The 25,676-nt window shown below is 45.0% G+C and overlaps 1 protein-coding gene across 1 annotated transcript in view; it reads right to left on the bottom strand.

Moving 5' to 3' along the window:
- The window catches only part of VWA5B2 (von Willebrand factor A domain containing 5B2), a 397,568-nt gene that overhangs the window by 269,962 nt on the left and 101,930 nt on the right, over positions 1-25,676 (bottom strand). The gene's annotated exons all lie outside the window — the stretch shown is intronic.

Raw genomic sequence — 25,676 nt, 5'->3', positions numbered from 1 at the left:
TTGGTATTAGCCCATTGAGCCTTGTGTACTTTATGACATCACAAAAACATTCGAACCTCTCTTGGTGGAGCACATTGAGCCTTGTGTACTGCATGACATCACAAAAACATTCTAACTTCTCTTGGTGGAGCACATTGAGCCTTGTGTACTTCATGACAACACACAAACTACCCAAACTCTCTCGGTGGAGCCCATTGAGCTTTGTGTACTTTATGACATCACACAAACTACCCATCCTCTCTTGGTGGAGCCCATTGAGCTTTGTGTACTTCATGACATCACACAAACAACCCAACCTCTCTTGGTGGAGCCCGTTGAGCCTTGTGTACTTTATGTCATCACACAAACATTCTAACCTCTCTTGGTGGAGCCCATTGAGCCTTGTGTACTTTATGACATCACACAAACTACCCAACCTCTCTTGGTAGGAGCCCATTGAGTCTTGTGTACTTTATGACATCTCACAAACAACCCAACCTCTCTTGGTAGGAGCCCATTGAGCCTTGTGTACTTTATGACATCACTCAAACAGTCTAACCTCTCTTGGTATTAGCCCATTGAGCCTTATGTAGTTTATGACATCACACAAACATTCTAACCTCTCTTGGTATTAGCCCATTGAGCCTTGTGTAGTTTATGACATCACAAAAACATTCTAACCTCTCTTGGTATTAGCCCATTGAGCCGTGTGTACTTTATGACATCACACAAAAATTCTAACCTCTCTTGGTAGGAGCCTATTGAGCCTTGTGTACTTTATGACATCACACAAACATTCTAACCTCTCTTGGTAGGAGCCCATTCAGCCCTGTGTAGTTTATGACATCACACAAACAGTCTAACCTCTCTTGGTAGGAGACCATTGAGCCTTGTGTACTTTATGACATCACACAAACATTCTAACCTCTCTTGGTAGGAGCCCATTCAGCCCTGTGTAGTTTATGACATCACACAAACAGTCTAACCTCTCTTGGTAGGAGCCCTTTGAGCCTTGTGTAGTTTATGACATCACACAAACTTTCTAACCTCTCTTGGTGGAGCACACTGAGCCTTGTGTACTTCATGACATCACACAAACAGTCTAACCTCTCTTGGTAGGAGCCCATTGAGCCCTGTGCACTTTATGACATCACACAAACAGTCTAACCTCTCTTGGTAGGTGCCCATTGAGCCTTGTGTACTTTATGACATCACACAAACATTCTAACCTCTCTTGGTAGTAGCCCATTGAGCCTTGTGTAGTTTATGACATCACACAAACATTCTAACCTCTCTTGGTATTAGCCCATTGAGCCTTGTGTACTTTATGACATCACAAAAGCATTCGAACCTCTCTTGGTGGAGCACATTGAGCCTTGTGTACTGCATGACATCACAAAAACATTCTAACCTGTCTTGGTGGAGCACATTGAGCCTTGTGTACTTCATGACAACACACAAACTACCCAACCTCTCTTGGTAGGAGCCCATTGAGCCTTGTGTACTTCATGACATCACAAAAACATTCTAATCTCTCTTGGTGGAGCACATTGAGCCTTGTGTAGTTCATGACAACACACAAACTACCCAACCTCTCTTGGTGGAGCCCATTGAGCTTTGTGTACTTTATGACATCACACAAACTACCCAACCTCTCTGGGTGGAGCCCAGTGATCTTTGTGTACTTCATGACATCACACAAACAACCCAACCTCTCTTGGTGGAGCCCGTTGAGCCTTGTGTACTTTATGTCATCACACAAACATTCTAACCTCTCTTGTTGGAGCCCATTGAGCCTTGTGTACTTTATGACATCACACAAACTACCCAACCTCTCTTGGTAGGAGCCCATTGAGTCTTGTGTACTTTATGACATCTCACAAACAACCCAACCTCTCTTGGTAGGAGCCCATTGAGCCTAGTGTACTTTATGACATCACACAAACAGTCTAACCTCTCTTGGTATTAGCCCATTGAGCCTTATGTAGTTTATGACATCACACAAACATTCTAACCTCTCTTGGTATTAGCCCATTGAGCCTTGTGTAGTTTATGACATCACACAAACATTCTAACCTCTCTTGGTAGGAGCCCATTCAGCCCTGTGTAGTTTATGACATCACACAAACAGTCTAACCTCTCTTGGTAGGAGCCCATTGAGCCTTGTGTACTTTATGACATCACACAAACATTCTAACCTCTCTTGGTAGGAGCCCATTCAGCCCTCTGTAGTTTATGACATCACACAAACAGTCTAACCTCTCTTGGTAGGAGCCCATTGAGCCTTGTGTACTTTATGACATCACACAAACATTCTAACCTCTCTTGGTAGGAGCCCATTGAGCCATGTGCACCTTATGACATCACAGAAACAGTCTAACCTCTCTTGGTAGGAGCCCATTGAGCCTTGTGTACTTTATGACATCACACAAACATTCTAACCTCTCTTGGTATTAGCCCATTGAGCCTTGTGTAGTTTATGACATCAAACAAACATTCTAACCTCTCTTGGTATTAGCCCATTGAGCCTTGTGTACTTTATGACATCACAAAAACATTCGAACCTCTCTTGGTGGAGCACATTGAGCCTTGTGTACTGCATGACATCACAAAAACATTCTAACCTCTCTTGGTGGAGCACATTGAGCCTTGTGTACTTCATGACAACACACAAACTACCCAACCTCTCTTGGTAGGAGCCCATTGAGCCTTGTGTACTTCATGACATCACAAAAACATTCTAACCTCTCTTGGTGGAGCACATTGAGCCTTGTGTAGTTCATGACAACACACAAACTACCCAACCTCTCTTGGTAGGAGCCCATTGAGCCTTGTGTACTTTATGATATCACACAAACATTCTGACCTCACTTGGTAGGAGCCCATTGAGCCGTGTGTACTTCATGACATCACACAAACAGTCTAACCTCTCTTGGTATTAGCCCATTGAGCCTTGTGTAGTTTATGACATCACACAAACATTCTAACCTCTCTTGGTATTAGCCCATTGAGCCTTGTGTACTTTATGACATCACAAAAACATTCGAACCTCTCTTGGTGGAGCACATTGAGCCTTGTGTACTGCATGACATCACAAAAACATTCTAACTTCTCTTGGTGGAGCACATTGAGCCTTGTGTACTTCATGACAACACACAAACTACCCAAACTCTCTTGGTGGAGCCCATTGAGCTTTGTGTACTTTATGACATCACACAAACTACCCATCCTCTCTTGGTGGAGCCCATTGAGCTTTGTGTACTTCATGACATCACACAAACAACCCAACCTCTCTTGGTGGAGCCCGTTGAGCCTTGTGTACTTTATGTCATCACACAAACATTCTAACCTCTCTTGGTGGAGCCCATTGAGCCTTGTGTACTTTATGACATCACACAAACTACCCAACCTCTCTTGGTAGGAGCCCATTGAGTCTTGTGTACTTTATGACATCTCACAAACAACCCAACCTCTCTTGGTAGGAGCCCATTGAGCCTTGTGTACTTTATGACATCACTCAAACAGTCTAACCTCTCTTGGTATTAGCCCATTGAGCCTTATGTAGTTTATGACATCACACAAACATTCTAACCTCTCTTGGTATTAGCCCATTGAGCCTTGTGTAGTTTATGACATCACAAAAACATTCTAACCTCTCTTGGTATTAGCCCATTGAGCCGTGTGTACTTTATGACATCACACAAAAATTCTAACCTCTCTTGGTAGGAGCCTATTGAGCCTTGTGTACTTTATGACATCACACAAACATTCTAACCTCTCTTGGTAGGAGCCCATTCAGCCCTGTGTAGTTTATGACATCACACAAACAGTCTAACCTCTCTTGGTAGGAGACCATTGAGCCTTGTGTACTTTATGACATCACACAAACATTCTAACCTCTCTTGGTAGGAGCCCATTCAGCCCTGTGTAGTTTATGACATCACACAAACAGTCTAACCTCTCCTGGTAGGAGCCCTTTGAGCCTTGTGTAGTTTATGACATCACACAAACATTCTAACCTCTCTTGGTGGAGCACACTGAGCCTTGTGTACTTCATGACATCACACAAACAGTCTAACCTCTCTTGGTAGGAGCCCATTGAGCCCTGTGCACTTTATGACATCACACAAACAGTCTAACCTCTCTTGGTAGGTGCCCATTGAGCCTTGTGTACTTTATGACATCACACAAACATTCTAACCTCTCTTGGTAGTAGCCCATTGAGCCTTGTGTAGTTTATGACATCACACAAACATTCTAACCTCTCTTGGTATTAGCCCATTGAGCCTTGTGTACTTTATGACATCACAAAAGCATTCGAACCTCTCTTGGTGGAGCACATTGAGCCTTGTGTACTGCATGACATCACAAAAACATTCTAACCTCTCTTGGTGGAGCACATTGAGCCTTGTGTACTTCATGACAACACACAAACTACCCAACCTCTCTTGGTAGGAGCCCATTGAGCCTTGTGTACTTCATGACATCACAAAAACATTCTAACCTCTCTTGGTGGAGCACATTGAGCCTTGTGTAGTTCATGACAACACACAAACTACCCAACCTCTCTTGGTAGGAGCCCATTGAGCCTTGTGTACTTTATGATATCACACAAACATTCTAACCTCACTTGGTAGGAGCCCATTGGGCCGTGTGTACTTCATGACATCACACAAACAGTCTAACCTCTCTTGGTAGGAGCCCATTGAGCCTTGTGTACTTCATGACATCACAAAAACATTCTAACCTCTCTTGGTGGAGCACATTGAGCCTTGTGTACTTCATGACAACACACAAACTACCCAACCTCTCTTGGTGGAGCCCATTGAGCTTTGTGTACTTTATGACATCACACAAACTACCCAACCTCTCTGGGTGGAGCCCATTGAGCTTTGTGTACTTCATGACATCACACAAACAACCCAACCTCTCTTGGTGGAGCCTGTTGAGCCTTGTGTACTTTATGTCATCACACAAACATTCTAACCTCTCTTGGTGGAGCCCATTGAGCCTTGTGTACTTTATGACATCACACAAACTACCCAACCTCTCTTGGTAGGAGTCCATTGAGTCTTGTGTACTTTATGACATCTCACAAACAACCCAACCTCTCTTGGTAGGAGCCCATTGAGCCTAGTGTACTTTATGACATCACACAAACAGTCTAACCTCTCTTGGTATTAGCCCATTGAGCCTTATGTAGTTTATGACATCACACAAACATTCTAACCTCTCTTGGTATTAGCCCATTGAGCCTTGTGTAGTTTATGACATCACACAAACATTCTAACCTCTCTTGGTAGGAGCCCATTCAGCCCTGTGTAGTTTATGACATCACACAAACAGTCTAACCTCTCTTGGTAGGAGCCCATTGAGCCTTGTGTACTTTATGACATCACACAAACATTCTAACCTCTCTTGGTAGGAGCCCATTCAGCCCTGTGTAGTTTATGACATCACACAAACAGTCTAACCTCTCTTGGTAGGAGCCCATTGAGCCTTGTGTACTTTATGACATCACACAAACATTCTAACCTCTCTTGGTAGGAGCCCATTCAGCCCTGTGTACTTCATGACATCACACAAACAGTCTAACCTCTCTTGGTAGGAGCCCATTGAGCCCTGTGCACCTTATGACATCACACAAACATTCTAACCTCACTTGGTAGGAGCCCATTGAGCCGTGTGTACTTCATGACATCACACAAACAGTCTAACCTCTCTTGGTATTAGCCCATTGAGCCTTGTGTAGTTTTATGACATCACACAAACATTCTAACCTCTCTTGGTATTAGCCCATTGAGCCTTGTGTACTTTATGACAACACAAAAACATTCGAACCTCTCTTGGTGGAGCACATTGAGCCTTGTGTACTGCATGACATCACAAAAACATTCTAACCTCTCTTGGTGGAGCACATTGAGCCTTGTGTACTTCATGACAACACACAAACTACCCAACCTCTCTTGGTGGAGCCCATTGAGCTTTGTGTACTTTATGACATCACACAAACTACCCAACCTCTCTTGGTGGAGCCCACTGAGCTTTGTGTACTTCATGACATCACACAAACAACCCAACCTCTCTTGGTGGAGCCCGTTGAGCCTTGTGTACTTTATGTCATCACACAAACATTCTAACCTCTCTTGGTGGAGCCCATTGAGCCTTGTGTACTTCATGACATCACACAAACTACCCAACCTCTCTTGGTAGGAGCCCATTGAGCCTTGTGTACTTTATGACATCACACAAACATTCTAACCTCACTTGGTAGGAGCCCATTGAGCCTTGTGTACTCCATGACTTCACACAAACTACCCAACCTCTCTTGGTAGGAGCCCATTGAGCCTTGTGTACTTTATGACATCACACAAACTACCCAACCTCTATTGGTAGAAGCCTGTTGAGCCTTGTGTACTTTATGACACCACACAAACTACCCAAGCTCTCTTGGTAGGAGCCCAATGATCCTTGTGTACTTTATGACATCACACAAACATTCCAACCTCTCTTGGTAGGAGCCCATTGAGCCTTGTGTACTTCATGACATCACACAAACAGTCTAACCTCTCTTGGTAGGAGCCCATTGAGCCTTGTGTACTTCATGACATCACAAAAACATTCTAACCTCTCTTGGTGGAGCACATTGAGCCTTGTGTACTTCATGACAACACACAAACTACCCAACCTCTCTTGGTGGAGCCCATTGAGCTTTGTGTACTTTATGACATCACACAAACTACCCAACCTCTCTTGGTGGAGCCCAGTGAGCTTTGTGTACTTCATGACATCACACAAACAACCCAACCTCTCCTGGTGGAGCCCGTTGAGCCTTGTGTACTTTATGTCATCACACAAACATTCTAACCTCTCTTGGTGGAGCCCATTGAGCCTTGTGTACTTTATGACATCACACAAACTACCCAGCCTCTCTTGGTAGGAGCCCATTGAGTCTTGTGTACTTTATGACATCTCACAAACAACCCAACCTCTCTTGGTAGAAGCCCATTGAGCCTTGTGTACTTTATGACATCACACAAACAGTCTAACCTCTCTTGGTATTAGCCCATTGAGCCTTATGTAGTTTATGACATCACACAAACATTCTTACCTCTCTTGGTATTAGCCCATTGAGCCTTGTGTAGCTTTATGACATCACACAAACATTCTAACCTCTCTTGGTATTAGCCCATTGAGCCTTGTGTACTTTATGACATCACACAAAAATTCTAACCTCTCTTGGTAGGAGCCTATTGAGCCTTGTGTACTTTATGACATCACACAAACATTCTAACCTCTCTTGGTAGGAGCCCATTCAGCCCTGTGTAGTTTATGACATCACACAAACAGTCTAACCTCTCTTGGTAGGAGCCCATTGAGCCTTGTGTACTTTATGACATCACACAAACATTCTAACCTCTCTAGGTAGGAGCCCATTCAGCCCTGTGTAGTTTATGACATCACACAAACAGTCTAACCTCTCTTGGTAGGGGCCCATTGAGCCTTGTGTAGTTTATGACATCACACAAACATTCTAACCTCTCTTGGTGGAGCACATTGAGCCTTGTGTACTTCATGACATCACACAAACAGTCTAACCTCTCTTGGTAGGAGCCCATTGAGCCCTGTGCACTTTATGACATCACACAAACAGTCTAACCTCTCTTGGTAGGTGCCCATTGAGCCTTGTGTACTTTATGACATCACACAAACATTCTAACCTCTCTTGGTAGTAGCCCATTGAGCCTTGTGTAGTTTATGACATCACACAAACATTCTAACCTCTCTTGGTATTAGCCCATTGAGCCTTGTGTACTTTATGACATCACAAAAACATTCGAACCTCTCTTGGTGGAGCACATTGAGCCTTGTGTACTGCATGACATCACAAAAACATTCTAACCTCTCTTGGTGGAGCACATTGAGCCTTGTGTACTTCATGACAACACACAAACTACCCAACCTCTCTTGGTAGGAGCCCAATGATCCTTGTGTACTTTATGACATCACACAAACATTCCAACCTCTCTTGGTAGGAGCCCATTGAGCCTTGTGTACTTCATGACATCACACAAACAGTCTAACCTCTCTTGGTAGGAGCCCATTGAGCCTTGTGTACTTCATGACATCACAAAAACATTCTAACCTCTCTTGGTGGAGCACATTGAGCCTTGTGTACTTCATGACAACACACAAACTACCCAACCTCTCTTGGTGGAGCCCATTGAGCTTTGTGTACTTTATGACATCACACAAACTACCCAACCTCTCTTGGTGGAGCCCAGTGAGCTTTGTGTACTTCATGACATCACACAAACAACCCAACCTCTCCTGGTGGAGCCCGTTGAGCCTTGTGTACTTTATGTCATCACACAAACATTCTAACCTCTCTTGGTGGAGCCCATTGAGCCTTGTGTACTTTATGACATCACACAAACTACCCAGCCTCTCTTGGTAGGAGCCCATTGAGTCTTGTGTACTTTATGACATCTCACAAACAACCCAACCTCTCTTGGTAGGAGCCCATTGAGCCTTGTGTACTTTATGACATCACACAAACAGTCTAACCTCTCTTGGTATTAGCCCATTGAGCCTTATGTAGTTTATGACATCACACAAACATTCTTACCTCTCTTGGTATTAGCCCATTGAGCCTTGTGTAGCTTTATGACATCACACAAACATTCTAACCTCTCTTGGTATTAGCCCATTGAGCCTTGTGTACTTTATGACATCACACAAAAATTCTAACCTCTCTTGGTAGGAGCCTATTGAGCCTTGTGTACTTTATGACATCACACAAACATTCTAACCTCTCCTGGTAGGAGCCCATTCAGCCCTGTGTAGTTTATGACATCACACAAACAGTCTAACCTCTCTTGGTAGGAGCCCATTGAGCCTTGTGTACTTTATGACATCACACAAACATTCTAACCTCTCTAGGTAGGAGCCCATTCAGCCCTGTGTAGTTTATGACATCACACAAACAGTCTAACCTCTCTTGGTAGGAGCCCATTGAGCCTTGTGTAGTTTATGACATCACACAAACATTCTAACCTCTCTTGGTGGAGCACATTGAGCCTTGTGTACTTCATGACATCACACAAACAGTCTAACCTCTCTTGGTAGGAGCCCATTGAGCCCTGTGCACTTTATGACATCACACAAACAGTCTAACCTCTCTTGGTAGGTGCCCATTGAGCCTTGTGTACTTTATGACATCACACAAACATTCTAACCTCTCTTGGTAGTAGCCCATTGAGCCTTGTGTAGTTTATGACATCACACAAACATTCTAACCTCTCTTGGTATTAGCCCATTGAGCCTTGTGTACTTTATGACATCACAAAAACATTCAAACCTCTCTTGGTGGAGCACATTGAGCCTTGTGTACTGCATGACATCACAAAAACATTCTAACCTCTCTTGGTGGAGCACATTGAGCCGTGTGTACTTCATGACAACACACAAACTACCCAACCTCTCTTGGTAGGAGCCCATTGAGCCTTGTGTACTTCATGACATCACAAAAACATTCTAACCTCTCTTGGTGGAGCACATTGAGCCTTGTGTAGTTCATGACAACACACAAACTACCCAACCTCTCTTGGTAGGAGCCCATTGAGCCTTGTGTACTTTATGATATCACACAAACATTCTAACCTCACTTGGTAGGAGCCCATTGAGCCGTGTGTACTTCATGACATCACACAAACAGTCTAACCTCTCTTGGTAGGAGCCCATTGAGCCTTGTGTACTTCATGACATCACAAAAACATTCTAACCTCTCTTGGTGGAGCACATTGAGCCTTGTGTACTTCATGACAACACACAAACTACCCAACCTCTCTTGGTGGAGCCCATTGAGCTTTGTGTACTTTATGACATCACACAAACTACCCAACCTCTCTGGGTGGAGCCCAGTGATCTTTGTGTACTTCATGACATCACACAAACAACCCAACCTCTCTTGGTGGAGCCCGTTGAGCCTTGTGTACTTTATGTCATCACACAAACATTCTAACCTCTCTTGGTGGAGCCCATTGAGCCTTGTGTACTTTATGACATCACACAAACTACCCAACCTCTCTTGGTAGGAGCCCATTGAGTCTTGTGTACTTTATGACATCTCACAAACAACCCAACCTCTCTTGGTAGGAGCCCATTGAGCCTAGTGTACTTTATGACATCACACAAACAGTCTAACCTCTCTTGGTATTAGCCCATTGAGCCTTATGTAGTTTATGACATCACACAAACATTCTAACCTCTCTTGGTAGGAGCCCATTCAGCCCTGTGTAGTTTATGACATCACACAAACAGTCTAACCTCTCTTGGTAGGAGCCCATTGAGCCTTGTGTACTTTATGACATCACACAAATATTCTAACCTCTCTTGGTAGGAGCCCATTCAGCCCTCTGTAGTTTATGACATCACACAAACAGTCTAACCTCTCTTGGTAGGAGCCCATTGAGCCTTGTGTAGTTTATGACATCACACAAACATTCTAACCTCTCTTGGTGGAGCACATTGAGCCTTGTGTACTTCATGACATCACACAAACAGTCTAACCTCTCTTGGTAGGAGCCCATTGAGCCATGTGCACCTTATGACATCACACAAACAGTCTAACCTCTCTTGGTAGGAGCCCATTGAGCCTTGTGTACTTTATGACATCACACAAACATTCTAACCTCTCTTGGTATTAGCCCATTGAGCCTTGTGTAGTTTATGACATCAAACAAACATTCTAACCTCTCTTGGTATTAGCCCATTGAGCCTTGTGTACTTTATGACATCACAAAAACGTTCGAACCTCTCTTGGTGGAGCACATTGAGCCTTGTGTACTGCATGACATCACAAAAACATTCTAACCTCTCTTGGTGGAGCACATTGAGCCTTGTGTACTTCATGACAACACACAAACTACCCAACCTCTCTTGGTAGGAGCCCATTGAGCCTTGTGTACTTCATGACATCACAAAAACATTCTAACCTCTCTTGGTGGAGCACATTGAGCCTTGTGTAGTTCATGACAACACACAAACTACCCAACCTCTCTTGGTAGGAGCCCATTGAGCCTTGTGTACTTTATGACATCACAAAAACATTCTAACCTCTCTTGGTGGAGCACATTGAGCCTTGTGTAGTTCATGACAACACACAAACTACCCAACCTCTCTTGGTGGAGCACATTGAGCCTTGTGTACTGCATGACATCACAAAAACATTCTAACTTCTCTTGGTGGAGCACATTGAGCCTTGTGTACTTCATGACAACACACAAACTACCCAAACTCTCTTGGTGGAGCCCATTGAGCTTTGTGTACTTTATGACATCACACAAACTACCCAACCTCTCCTGGTGGAGCCCATTGAGCTTTGTGTACTTCATGACATCACACAAACAACCCAACCTCTCTTGGTGGAGCCCGTTGAGCCTTGTGTACTTTATGTCATCACACAAACATTCTAACCTCTCTTGGTAGAGCCCATTGAGCCTTGTGTACTTTATGACATCACACAAACTACCCAACCTCTCTTGGTAGGAGCCCATTGAGTCTTGTGTACTTTATGACATCTCACAAACAACCCAACCTCTCTTGGTAGGAGCCCATTGAGCCTTGTGTACTTTATGACATCACTCAAACAGTCTAACCTCTCTTGGTATTAGCCCATTGAGCCTTATGTAGTTTATGACATCACACAAACACTCTAACCTCTCTTGGTATTAGCCCATTGAGCCTTGTGTAGTTTATGACATCACAAAAACATTCTAACCTCTTTTGGTATTAGCCCATTGAGCCGTGTGTACTTTATGACATCACACAAAAATTCTAACCTCTCTTGGTAGGAGCCTATTGAGCCTTGTGTACTTTATGACATCACACAAACATTCTAACCTCTCTTGGTGGGAGCCCATTCAGCCCTGTGTAGTTTATGACATCCCACAAACAGTCTAACCTCTCTTGGTAGGAGACCATTGAGCCTTGTGTACTTTATGACATCACACAAACATTCTAACCTCTCTTGGTAGGAGCCCATTCAGCCCTGTGTAGTTTATGACATCACACAAACAGTCTAACCTCTCTTGGTAGGTGCCCATTGAGCCTTGTGTACTTTATGACATCACACAAACATTCTAACCTCTCTTGGTAGTAGCCCATTGAGCCTTGTGTAGTTTATGACATCACACAAACATTCTAACCTCTCTTGGTATTAGCCCATTGAGCCTTGTGTACTTTATGACATCACAAAAGCATTCGAACCTCTCTTGGTGGAGCACATTGAGCCTTGTGTACTGCATGACATCACAAAAACATTCTAACCTCTCTTGGTGGAGCCCATTGAGCCTTGTGTACTTTATGATATCACACAAACATTCTAACCTCACTTGGTAGGAGCCCATTGGGCCGTGTGTACTTCATGACATCACACAAACAGTCTAACCTCTCTTGGTAGGAGCCCATTGAGCCTTGTGTACTTCATGACATCACAAAAACATTCTAACCTCTCTTGGTGGAGCACATTGAGCCTTGTGTACTTCATGACAACACACAAACTACCCAACCTCTCTTGGTGGAGCCCATTGAGCTTTGTGTACTTTATGACATCACACAAACTACCCAACCTCTCTGGGTGGAGCCCATTGAGCTTTGTGTACTTCATGACATCACACAAACAACCCAACCTCTCTTGGTGGAGCTCGTTGAGCCTTGTGTACTTTATGTCATCACATAAACATTCTAACCTCTCTTGGTGGAGCCCATTGAGCCTTGTGTACTTTATGACATCACGCAAACTACCCAACCTCTCTTGGTAGGAGTCCATTGAGTCTTGTGTACTTTATGACATCTCACAAACAACCCAACCTCTCTTGGTAGGAGCCCATTGAGCCTAGTGTACTTTATGACATCACACAAACAGTCTAACCTCTCTTGGTATTAGCCCATTGAGCCTTATGTAGTTTATGACATCACACAAACATTCTAACCTCTCTTGGTATTAGCCCATTGAGCCTTGTGTAGTTTATGACATCACACAAACATTCTAACCTCTCTTGGTAGGAGCCCATTCAGCCCTGTGTAGTTTATGACATCACACAAACAGTCTTACCTCTCTTGGTAGGAGCCCATTGAGCCTTGTGTACTTTATGACATCACACAAACATTCTAACCTCTCTTGGTAGGAGCCCATTCAGCCCTGTGTAGTTTATGACATCACACAAACAGTCTAACCTCTCTTGGTAGGAGCCCATTGAGCCTTGTGTAGTTTATGACATCACACAAACATTCTAACCTCTCTTGGTGGAGCACATTGAGCCTTGTGTACTTCATGACATCACACAAACAGTCTAACCTCTCTTGGTAGGAGCCCATTGAGCCCTGTGCACCTTATGACATCACACAAACATTCTAACCTCACTTGGTAGGAGCCCATTGAGCCGTGTGTACTTCATGACATCACAAAAACATTCTAACCTCTCTTGGTGGAGCACATTGAGCCTTGTGTACTTAATGACAACACACAGACTACCCAACCTCTCTTGGTGGAGCCCATTGAGCTTTGTGTACTTTATGACATCACACAAACTACCCAACCTCTCTTGGTGGAGCCCATTGAGCTTTGTGTACTTCATGACATCACACAAACAACCCAACCTCTCTTGGTGGAGCCCGTTGAGCCTTGTGTACTTTATGTCATCACACAAACATTCTAACCTCTCTTGGTGGAGCCCATTGAGCCTTGTGTACTTTATGACATCACACAAACTACCCAACCTCTCTTGGTAGGAGCCCATTGAGCCTTGTGTACTTTATGACATCACACAAACATTCCAACCTCACTTGCTAGGAGCCCATTGAGCCTTGTGTACTCCATGACTTCACACAAACTACCCAACCTCTCTTGGTAGGAGCCCATTGAGCCTTGTGTACTTTATGACATCACACAAACTACCCAACCTCTATTGGTAGGAGCCTGTTGAGCCTTGTGTACTTTATGACACCACACAAACTACCCAAGCTCTCTTGGTAGGAGCCCAATGATCCTTGTGTACTTTATGACATCACACAAACAATCCAACCTCTCTTGGTAGGAGCCCATTGAGCCTTGTGTACTTCATGACATCACACAAACAGTCTAACCTCTCTTGGTAGGAGCCCATTGAGCCTTGTGTACTTCATGACATCACAAAAACATTCTAACCTCTCTTGGTGGAGCACATTGAGCCTTGTGTACTTCATGACAACACACAAACTACCCAACCTCTCTTGGTGGAGCCCATTGAGCTTTGTGTACTTTATGACATCACACAAACTACCCAACCTCTCTTGGTGGAGCCCATTGAGCTTTGTGTACTTCATGACATCACACAAACAACCCAACCTCTCCTGGTGGAGCCCGTTGAGCCTTGTGTACTTTATGTCATCACACAAACATTCTAACCTCTCTTGGTGGAGCCCATTGAGCCTTGTGTACTTTATGACATCACACAAACTACCCAGCCTCTCTTGGTAGGAGCCCATTGAGTCTTTTGTACTTTATGACATCTCACAAACAACCCAACCTCTCTTGGTAGGAGCCCATTGAGCCTTGTGTACTTTATGACATCACACAAACAGTCTAACCTCTCTTGGTATTAGCCCATTGAGCCTTATGTAGTTTATGACATCACACAAACATTCTTACCTCTCTTGGTATTAGCCCATTGAGCCTTGTGTAGCTTTATGACATCACACAAACATTCTAACCTCTCTTGGTATTAGCCCATTGAGCCTTGTGTACTTTATGACATCACACAAAAATTCTAACCTCTCTTCGTAGGAGCCTATTGAGCCTTGTGTACTTTATGACATCACACAAACATTCTAACCTCTCTTGGTAGGAGCCCATTCAGCCCTGTGTAGTTTATGACATCACACAAACAGTCTAACCTCTCTTGGTAGGAGCCCATTGAGCCTTGTGTACTTTATGACATCACACAAACATTCTAACCTCTCTAGGTAGGAGCCCATTCAGCCCTGTGTAGTTTATGACATCACACAAACAGTCTAACCTCTCTTGGTAGGAGCCCATTGAGACTTGTGTAGTTTATGACATCACACAAACATTCTAACCTCTCTTGGTGGAGCACATTGAGCCTTGTGTACTTCATGGCATCACACAAACAGTCTAACCTCTCTTGGTAGGAGCCCATTGAGCCCTGTGCACTTTATGACATCACACAAACAGTCTAACCTCTCTTGGTAGGTGCCCATTGAGCCTTGTGTACTTTATGACATCACACAAACATTCTAACCTCTCTTGGTAGTAGCCCATTGAGCCTTGTGTAGTTTATGACATCACACAAACATTCTAACCTCTCTTGGTATTAGCCCATTGAGCCTTGTGTACTTTATGACATCACAAAAACATTCGAACCTCTCTTGGTGGAGCACATTGAGCCTTGTGTACTGCATGACATCACAAAAACATTCTAACCTCTCTTGGTGGAGCACATTGAGCCTTGTGTACTTCATGACAACACACAAACTACCCAACCTCTCTTGGTAGGAGCCCATTGAGCCTTGTGTACTTCATGACATCACAAAAACATTCTAACCTCTCTTGGTGGAGCACATTGAGCCTTGTGTAGTTCATGACAACACACAAACTACCCAACCTCTCTTGGTAGGAGCCCATTGAGCCTTGTGTACTTTATGATATCACACAAGCATTCTAACCTCACTTGGTAGGAGCCCATTGAGCCGTGTGTACTTTATGACATCACACAAATAGTCTAACCTCTCTTGGTATTAGCCCATTGAGCCTTGTGTAGTTTATGACATCACACAAACATTCTAACCTCTCTTGGTATTAGCCCATTGAGCCTTGTGTACTTTATGACATCACAAAAACATTCGAACCTCTCTTGGTGGAGCACATTGAGCCTTGTGTACTGCATGACATCACAAAAACATTCTAACTTCTCTTGATGGAGCACATTGAGCCTTGTGTACTTCATGACAACACACAAACTACCCAAACTCTCTTGGTGGAGCCCATTGAGCTTTGTGTACTTCATGACATCACAAAAACATTCTAACCTCTCTTGGTAGGAGCCCATTCAGCCCTGTGTAGTTTATGACATCACACAAACAGTCTAACCTCTCTTGGTAGGAGCCCATTGAGCCTTGTGTACTTCATGACATCACAAAAACATTCTAACCTCTCTTGGTGGAGCACATTGAGCCTTGTGTAGTTCATGACAACACACAAACTACCCAACCTCTCTTGGTGGAGCCCATTGAGCTTTGTGTACTTTATGACATCACACAAACTACCCAACCTCTCTGGCTGGAGCCCAGTGATCTTTGTGTACTTCATGACATCACACAAACAACCCAACCTCTCTTGGTGGAGCCCGTTGAGCCTTGTGTACTTTATGTCATCACACAAACATTCTAACCTCTCTTGGTGGAGCCCATTGAGCCTTGTGTACTTTATGACATCACACAAACTACCCAACCTCTCTTGGTAGGAGCCCATTGAGTCTTGTGTACTTTATGACATCTCACAAACAACCCAACCTCTCTTGGTAGGAGCCCATTGAGCCTAGTGTACTTTATGACATCACACAAACAGTCTAACCTCTCTTGGTATTAGCCCATTGAGCCTTATGTAGTTTATGACATCACACAAACATTCTAACCTCTCTTGGTATTAGCCCATTGAGCCTTGTGTAGTTTATGACATCACACAAACATTCTAACCTCTCTTGGTAGGAGCCCATTCAGCCCTGTGTAGTTTATGACATCACACAAACAGTCTAACCTCTCTTGGTAGGAGCCCATTGAGCCGTGTGTACTTCATGACATCACACAAATAGTCTAACCTCTCTTGGTATTAGCCCATTGAGCCTTGTGTAGTTTATGACATCACACAAACATTCTAACCTCTCTTGGTATTAGCCCATTGAGCCTTGTGTACTTTATGACATCACAAAAACATTCGAACCTGTCTTGGTGGAGCACATTGAGCCTTGTGTACTGCATGACATCACAAAAACATTCTAACTTCTCTTGGTGGAGCACATTGAGCCTTGTGTACTTCATGACAACACACAAACTACCCAAACTCTCTTGGTGGAGCCCATTGAGCTTTGTGTACTTTATGACATCACACAAACTACCCAACCTCTCTTGGTGGAGCCCATTGAGCTTTGTGTACTTCATGACATCACACAAACAACCCAACCTCTCTTGGTGGAGCCCGTTGAGCCTTGTGTACTTAATGTCATCACACAAACATTCTAACCTCTCTTGGTGGAGACCATTGAGCCTTGTGTACTTTATGACATCACACAAACTACCCAACCTCTCTTGGTAGGAGCCCATTGAGTCTTGTGTACTTTATGACATCTCACAAACAACCCAACCTCTCTTGGTAGGAGCCCATTGAGCCTTGTGTACTTTATGACATCACTCAAACAGTCTAACCTCTCTTGGTATTAGCCCATTGAGCCTTATGTAGTTTATGACATCACACAAACATTCTAACCTCTCTTGGTATTAGCCCATTGAGCCTTGTGTAGTTTATGACATCACAAAAACATTCTAACCTCTCTTGGTATTAGCCCATTGAGCCGTGTGTACTTTATGACATCACACAAAAATTCTAACCTCTCTTGGTAGGAGCCTATTGAGCCTTGTGTACTTTATGACATCACACAAACATTCTAACCTCGCTTGGTAGGAGCCCATTCAGCCCTGTGTAGTTTATGACATCACACAAACAGTCTAACCTCTCTTGGTAGGAGACCATTGAGCCTTGTGTACTTTATGACATCACACAAACATTCTAACCTCTCTTGGTAGGAGCCCATTCAGCCCTGTGTAGTTTATGACATCACACAAACAGTCTAACCTCTCTTGGTAGGAGCCCTTTGAGCCTTGTGTAGTTTATGACATCACACAAACATTCTAACCTCTCTTGGTGGAGCACATTGAGCCTTGTGTACTTCATGACATCACACAAACAGTCTAACCTCTCTTGGTAGGAGCCCATTGAGCCCTGTGCACTTTATGACATCACACAATCAGTCTAACCTCTCTTGGTAGGTGCCCATTGAGCCTTGTGTACTTTATGACATCACACAAACATTCTAACCTGTCTTGGTAGTAGCCCATTGAGCCTTGTGTAGTTTATGACATCACACAAACATTCTAACCTCTCTTGGTATTAGCCCATTGAGCCTTGTGTACTTTATGACATCACAAAAGCATTCGAACCTCTCTTGGTGGAGCACATTGAGCCTTGTGTACTGCATGACATCACAAAAACATTCTAACCTCTCTTGGTGGAGCACATTGAGCCTTGTGTACTTCATGACAACACACAAACTACCCAACCTCTCTTGGTAGGAGCCCATTGAGCCTTGTGTACTTCATGACATCACAAAAACATTCTAACCTCTCTTGGTGGAGCACATTGAGCCTTGTGTAGTTCATGACAACACACAAACTACCCAACCTCTCTTGGTAGGAGCCCATTGAGCCTTGTGTACTTTATGATATCACACAAACATTCTAACCTCACTTGGTAGGAGCCCATTGGGCCGTGTGTACTTCATGACATCACACAAACAGTCTAACCTCTCTTGGTAGGAGCCCATTGAGCCTTGTGTACTTCATGACATCACAAAAACATTCTAACCTCTCTTGGTGGAGCACATTGAGCCTTGTGTACTTCATGACAACACACAAACTACCGAACCTCTCTTGGTGGAGCCCATTGAGCTTTGTGTACTCTATGACATCACACAAACTACCCAACCTCTCTGGGTGGAGCCCATTGAGCTTTGTGTACTTCATGACATCACACAAACAACCCAACCTCTCTTGGTGGAGCCCGTTGAGCCTTGTGTACTTTATGTCAACACACAAACATTCTAACCTCTCTTGGTGGAGCCCATTGAGCCTTGTGTACTTTATGACATCACACAAACTACCCAACCTCTCTTGGTAGGAGCCCATTGAGTCTTGTGTACTTTATGACATCTCACAAACAACCCAACCTCTCTTGGTAGGAGCCCATTGAGCCTAGTGTACTTTATGACATCACACAAACAGTCTAACCTCTCTTGGTATTAGCCCATTGAGCCTTATGTAGTTTATGACATCACACAAACATTCTAACCTCTCTTGGTATTAGCCCATTGAGCCTTGTGTAGTTTATGACATCACACAAACATTCTAACCTCTCTTGGTAGGAGCCCATTCAGCCCTGTGTAGTTTATGACATCACACAAACAGTCTAACCTCTCTTGGTAGGAGCCCATTGAGCCTTGTGTACTTTATGACATCACACAAACATTCTAACCTCTCTTGGTAGGAGCCCATTCAGCCCTGTGTAGTTTATGACATCACACAAACAGTCTAACCTCTCTTGGTAGGAGCCCATTGAGCCTTGTGTAGTTTATGACATCACACAAACATTCTAACCTCTCTTGGTGGAGCACATTGAGCCTTGTGTACTTCATGACATCACACAAACAGTCTAACCTCTCTTGGTAGGAGCCCATTGAGCCCTGTGCACCTTATGACATCACACAAACATTCTAACCTCACTTGGTAGGAGCCCATTGAGCCGTGTGTACTTCATGACATCACACAAACAGTCTAACCTCTCTTGGTATTAGCCCATTGAGCCTTGTGTAGTTTTATGACATCACACAAACATACTAACCTCTCTTGGTATTAGCCCATTGAGCCTTGTGTACTTTATGACAACACAAAAACATTCGAACCTCTCTTGGTGGAGCACATTGAGCCTTGTGTACTGCATGACATCACAAAAACATTCTAACCTCTCTTGGTGGAGCACATTGAGCCTTGTGTACTTCATGACAACACACAAACTACCCAACCCTCTCTTGGTGGAGCCCATTGAGCTTTGTGTACTTTATGACATCACACAAACTACCCAACCTCTCTTGGTGGAGCCCATTGAGCTTTGTGTACTTCATGACATCACACAAACAACCCAACCTCTCTTGGTGGAGCCCGTTGAGCCTTGTGTACTTTATGTCATCACACAAACATTCTAACCTCTCTTGGTGGAGCCCATTGAGCCTTGTGTACTTTATGACATCACACAAACTACCCAACCTCTCTTGGTAGGAGCCCATTGAGTCTTGTGTACTTTATGACATCTCACAAACAACCCAACCTCTCTTGGTAGGAGCCCATTGAGCCTTGTGTACTTTATGACATCACTCAAACAGTCTAACCTCTCTTGGTATTAGCCCATTGAGCCTTATGTAGTTTATGACATCACACAAACATTCTAAACTCTCTTGGTATTAGCCCATTGAGCCTTGTGTAGTTTATGACATCACAAAAACATTCTAACCTCTCTTGGTATTAGCCCATTGAGCCTTGTGTACTTTATGACATCACACAAACATTCTAACCTCTCTTGGTAGGAGCCCATTCAGCCCTGTGTAGTTTATGACATCACACAAACAGTCTAACCTCTCTTGGTAGGAGCCCATTGAGCCTTGTGTAGTTTATGACATCACACAAACATTCTAACCTCTTTTGGTGGAGCACATTGAGCCTTGTGTACTTCATGACATCACACAAACAGTCTAACCGCTCTTGGTAGGAGCCCATTGAGCCCTGTGCACTTTATGACATCACACAAACAGTATAACCTCTCTTGGTAGGAGCCCATTGAGCCTTGTGTACTTTATGACATCACACAAACATTCTAACCTCTCTTGGTATTAGCCCATTGAGCCTTGTGTAGTTTACGACATCACACAAACATTCTAACCTCTCTTGGTATTAGCCCATTGAGCCTTGTGTACTTTATGACATCACAAAAACATTCGAACCTCTCTTGGTGGAGCACATTGAGCCTTGTGTACTGCATGACATCACAAAAACATTCTAACCTCTCTTGGTGGAGCACATTGAGCCTTGTGTACTTCATGACAACACACAAACTACCCAACCTCTCTTAGTGGGAGCCTATTGAGCCTTGTGTACTTCATGACATCACAAAAACATTCTAACCTCTCTTGGTGGAGCACATTGAGCCTTGTGTAGTTCATGACAACACACAAACTACCCAACCTCTCTTGGTAGGAGCCCATTGAGCCTTGTGTACTTTATGGTATCACACAAACATTCTAACCTCACTTGGTAGGAGCCCATTGAGCCGTGTGTACTTTATGACATCACACAAACAGTCTAACCTCTCTTGGTAGGAGCCCATTGAGCCTTGTGTACATCATGACATCACACAAACAGTCTAACCTCTCTTGGTAGGAGCCCATTGAGCCTTATGTACTTCATGACAACACACAAACTATCCAACCTCTCTTGGTGGAGCCCATTGAGCCTTGTGTACTTCATGACATCCCACAAACTACCCAAACTCTATTGGTAGGAGCCAAGGGAGATCTGTGTAATTTATGACATCACACAAGCAACATGATTTCTCTTGGAAGGAACCCAGGAAGCCTTGTATACTTTATGAGATCACACAAACAACCAAACCTCTCTAGGAAGGAACCACGCGAGACTCGTGCTTAATGACATCAAAAAAGCAGCCAGTAAAAAGGCCTGCAGGTCATTGTAAGTGTTAATAAAACACCCACATTCACATTTTTAAAAATTATTTGCGCTTCAAGTGATCAAAAATCGATGAGATCCTCATGCAACCTAGTCAACAACATTCAGAGGTAAAAAAAAACTGGATCACAAAATGACCCTTCATGGTATGTTAGAGGGCGTGGCCTGACTTTGTAGCACCGTCCCTGCGGGGAACGAATGGGGACCCCGGAACAGGGTGAGAAGGGTTAATGGGACACTCAGTAATGACCATATTATTCATCTGGCCAAGGTCAGAGGTGAACTATTCCAACACGCGCCTTTGGTGCCCAAGAGCAGATCCATACTCTATGCTGAGCTCATGAATGGAAAGAGGTGTAGCATTAATGAAGTACATTGATCACCTTGGGGTTAACGGAGAAGAGTTATATATAGTCTAAGTGGCCAAAAGACTATTCAATCAAGCGCACACCGAACAAAATAAGATGGATTTTTTTGCGGAGTCTGAATACGTAAGTAGCCCGATTATAACTACAGGACATTTTCATGTCCTCCACAGTTCCTGAATAGATGTTCCGCGCTTGAACCCTTGACTAGGAGCCATCATTGCCTCAGGTGAGGGTCCTTACTAGAGGCAGAGACTGAGAGATGGCCGTCATCCTTCAGCTAGTAAGCCATTCATGCAGCCAAAGTATTGCACATTGGCCAGGGTGCAAGATGTATCAGATCCTAAGACTCACTCACTTGAGGAGAGGTTATTGTGCTTCCAAAGATAGATCAATCAGTCATTTGTAAAGCGAACTACACACCCGCGAGGGTCTCAAGGCGCTGGAGGGGTCTTGAGTATCCTCCTGAAGGTCAGTAGGTCTTGGGTCTGTCGTAGGCTCAGTGGGAAGGTGTTCCATGACTTGGCGTCGAAGTGGGAGAAGGATCTCCTACCGGTGGTTGTTCTTCGGATGTGCTGGACGGTGGCGAGTGAGAGGTCGGCGTAGCGTAGGTGGCAGTTGGGGATGTAGAAGGAGAGCCGTCTGTTGAGGTAGGCTCGGCCAGTCTTGTGGATTGCCTTGTGTGCGTGGGTGAGGAGCTTGAAGGATATCCTCTTGTCGATGGATAAAGCTCTTTGGATGATTCTGAACTTCACCACTGACCACAGCTGTGCCCCAAGGGAAGTGTGACAGCTTCGCTTCTGCATCCTTGGGAGACTCACACTGGACTTTCCACTTTACCAACATTATCATCATTATAGCATTTCTCATTGAACGTAAAAAGTGAAGTACTGCTGTCCAATCCAAGATCTATAAAGGGCGTGGGGGACTTTAAAAGGAATTCTTAGCCTTGAACTGAGTGGTGTTCACGGTAAACAATGGTCCACTTTAAGGACTCTGCGGCATATTTACAAGAAACTGGCAGAGCGTGGTGTTGCATCAAAATTGGCAACACAGTGCTCCAACAGTTTCAAAATGGAGGGATGTGCTGTATTCACAGGAATGTGGTGCACCCCAGAGTTACCTCTAGGGCTGGTACTAAAAAAGCTGCCTAGTGCCAGCACAGGCACCCTTGGACCATTTTGCTACAGTGCCTGCGCTGCAGGGGTGATTTTTTATTTGCAGGAAGGGACACCTTCCTGCACATACACAATCTTTAAAGGTGATTTGCTCTATCTCTGTGTGTTACAGAATGCAGCACACGTAGAAAGAACAAAATATGAGGAGGAATAAATAATTTTTCCTTGTATAGCCTGCTTAAGACCAGGTAGACCCTGGCAGATTTTTTGGCACTGCCCCATACCTTGTAAATATGGGCAGCGTCAAAAAGCAATGGGTTTTGCAACAGAACCGCCACTGCAACACCCATTGCACGCCCCTTTCACGCTAAGTGCTGCATGAATTGGGGCATTATTTACAAGGCAGAGTTAAGCCATGTTAAGTAGCTTAACTCCGCCTGGTAAATAAGGCTAAGGAGTTAACACCACCAAAGTGTCGGGAAAAGTGATGTTCAGGTGGAGTTAACCCTTTGTAGATATGCCCCTCTATGTCTGTAACTCAGTACTGATACGATAATTGAATAAAGTTGTCGATCCCACAAGAGAGGATGGAGTGAATGGCTGCTGGGATTCTAAGATAGAAATAGGTTCAGGGAAATGTGAGTTAGGCACTGTGGAGGTGAAATATCAATGATTGCGCCAACACCCTCGCCCCGATCAGGAAACCCTCCAACAAGCGCACCAACACAAGAGCCAGCTGGTTCAACACCGACCTCAGAACTCCAAGCACACCTGTCGAAAACTCGAGAAGCAGTGGCGCAACGACCAGACAACCACGCCGCCCTCATGAACGCCAGACGTAAACACCACCAACTCAGCCGATCTGCCAAAAGAACCTCCTTCAAGGAACGCATCGACAACAACGGCCACAACAGCAAAGAGCTCTTCAACATCGTGAAAGAACTCGCCTCCCCAGCTACAACGACATCCCACCGTTGCAAGAACTCTGCAACTCCCTGGCCACCTTCTTCCACCGTAAGATCGCAGACTTCCACAGCAGCTTCGACACGCAGACGCCAACAGCAGACGCCAACAGCCCTGATTCAACACACACCAAACACACCAATCTCCTGCTATCCTAGAACAACGTCAACGACGAAGACACCATCGGAATCATGAACACCATCCACTCTGGCTCACCCTCCGACCCCTGCCCCCACCACATCTTCAACAAGGCAAGCTCCATCATCGCACCCCAACTCCGAAAAATCATCAATAGCTCCTTGGAGACCACCACCTTCCCGGAAAGCTGGAAACATGCAGAGGTCAGCACCATACTCAAGAAACCCAAGGCAGACCCTAAGGACCTCATGAACTTCCGACCCATCTCCCTGCTCCCGCTCCCAGCAAAAGTCATCGAAAAGATGACCAACAGACAACTGACCCGCTTCCTGGAGGAGAACAACGTCCTGGACCACTCCCAATCCGGATTCCACAGCAACCACAGCACCGAAATCGCCCTCATTGCCGCCATTGACGACATCAGAACCATAATGGACAACGGCGAAACCGCGGCCCTCATCCTCCTGGCCCTTGCGGCCGCCTTTGACACCGTCTGCCACCACACCCTGCGCTCACGCGAAGCATGGATCTGAGACAAAACCCCAGACTGGACCACCTCCTTCCTCACTGGCAGAACCCAGTGAGTCCGCCTCCCTCTTCCGATCCAAAGCCACCATGATCACCTGCGGCGTACCCCAAGGATCATCCCTCAGCCCGACCCTTTTCAACGTCTACATGGCACCGCTCGCCAACATTATCCGAGTACACCACCTCAGCATCGTCTCCTATGCCGATGATACCCAGCTGATCCTCTCCCTCACCAAGGACCCGGCCACCGCCAAATCCAACCTCCAAGAGGGTATGAAAGCCGTCGCAGAATGGATAAAGACTAGCCGGCTGAAGCTGAACTCAGACAAGACAGAGGTCCTCATCCTCGGATACACCCTCTCTGCCTGGGACGACTCCTGGTGGCCAGCCATGCTGGGAGCTGTCCCGACACCCACTAACCACGCACGCAACCTGGGCTTCATCCTGGACTCCACGCTCTCCATGACCCGGCAAGTTAACACCGTCTCCTCCTCCTGCTTCAACACCCTCTGCATGCTCTGAAAGGTCTACAGATGGAACCCCACCGAAAACAGAAGGACTGTCACCCAAGCACTCCTCAGCAGCAGTCTGGATTATGGCAGGAACCACGGCCACACACCAGAAGAGACTCCAACGCATACAAAACGCCTCCGCACGCCTCATCCTCAGACTCCCCCGCCAAAGCCACATCACACCCCACCTGAGAGACCTGCACTGGCTCCCGGTCATCAAGAGGATCACCTTCAAACTCCTCACCCACAAAGCACTCCACAACGCTGGACCAGCATATCTCAAAGAACGACTGTCCTTCTACACCCCGAACCGCCCGCCAGCTTCGCTCCGCCGACCTCGTCCTCACTACCGTCCCACGCATCTGCCGAACGACCACCGGGGCAGATCATTCTCCCACCTCACCGCCAAGACATGGAACACCCTCCCCGCCCCCCTACGGCAGACCCAA

Source organism: Lissotriton helveticus, chromosome 11 (assembly GCF_964261635.1).
Source record: "Lissotriton helveticus chromosome 11, aLisHel1.1, whole genome shotgun sequence".
Taxonomy (NCBI): domain Eukaryota; kingdom Metazoa; phylum Chordata; class Amphibia; order Caudata; family Salamandridae; genus Lissotriton; species Lissotriton helveticus.
Note: the sequence above shows the minus strand (reverse complement) of the source record. Positions and strands in the feature narration are given on the sequence as shown.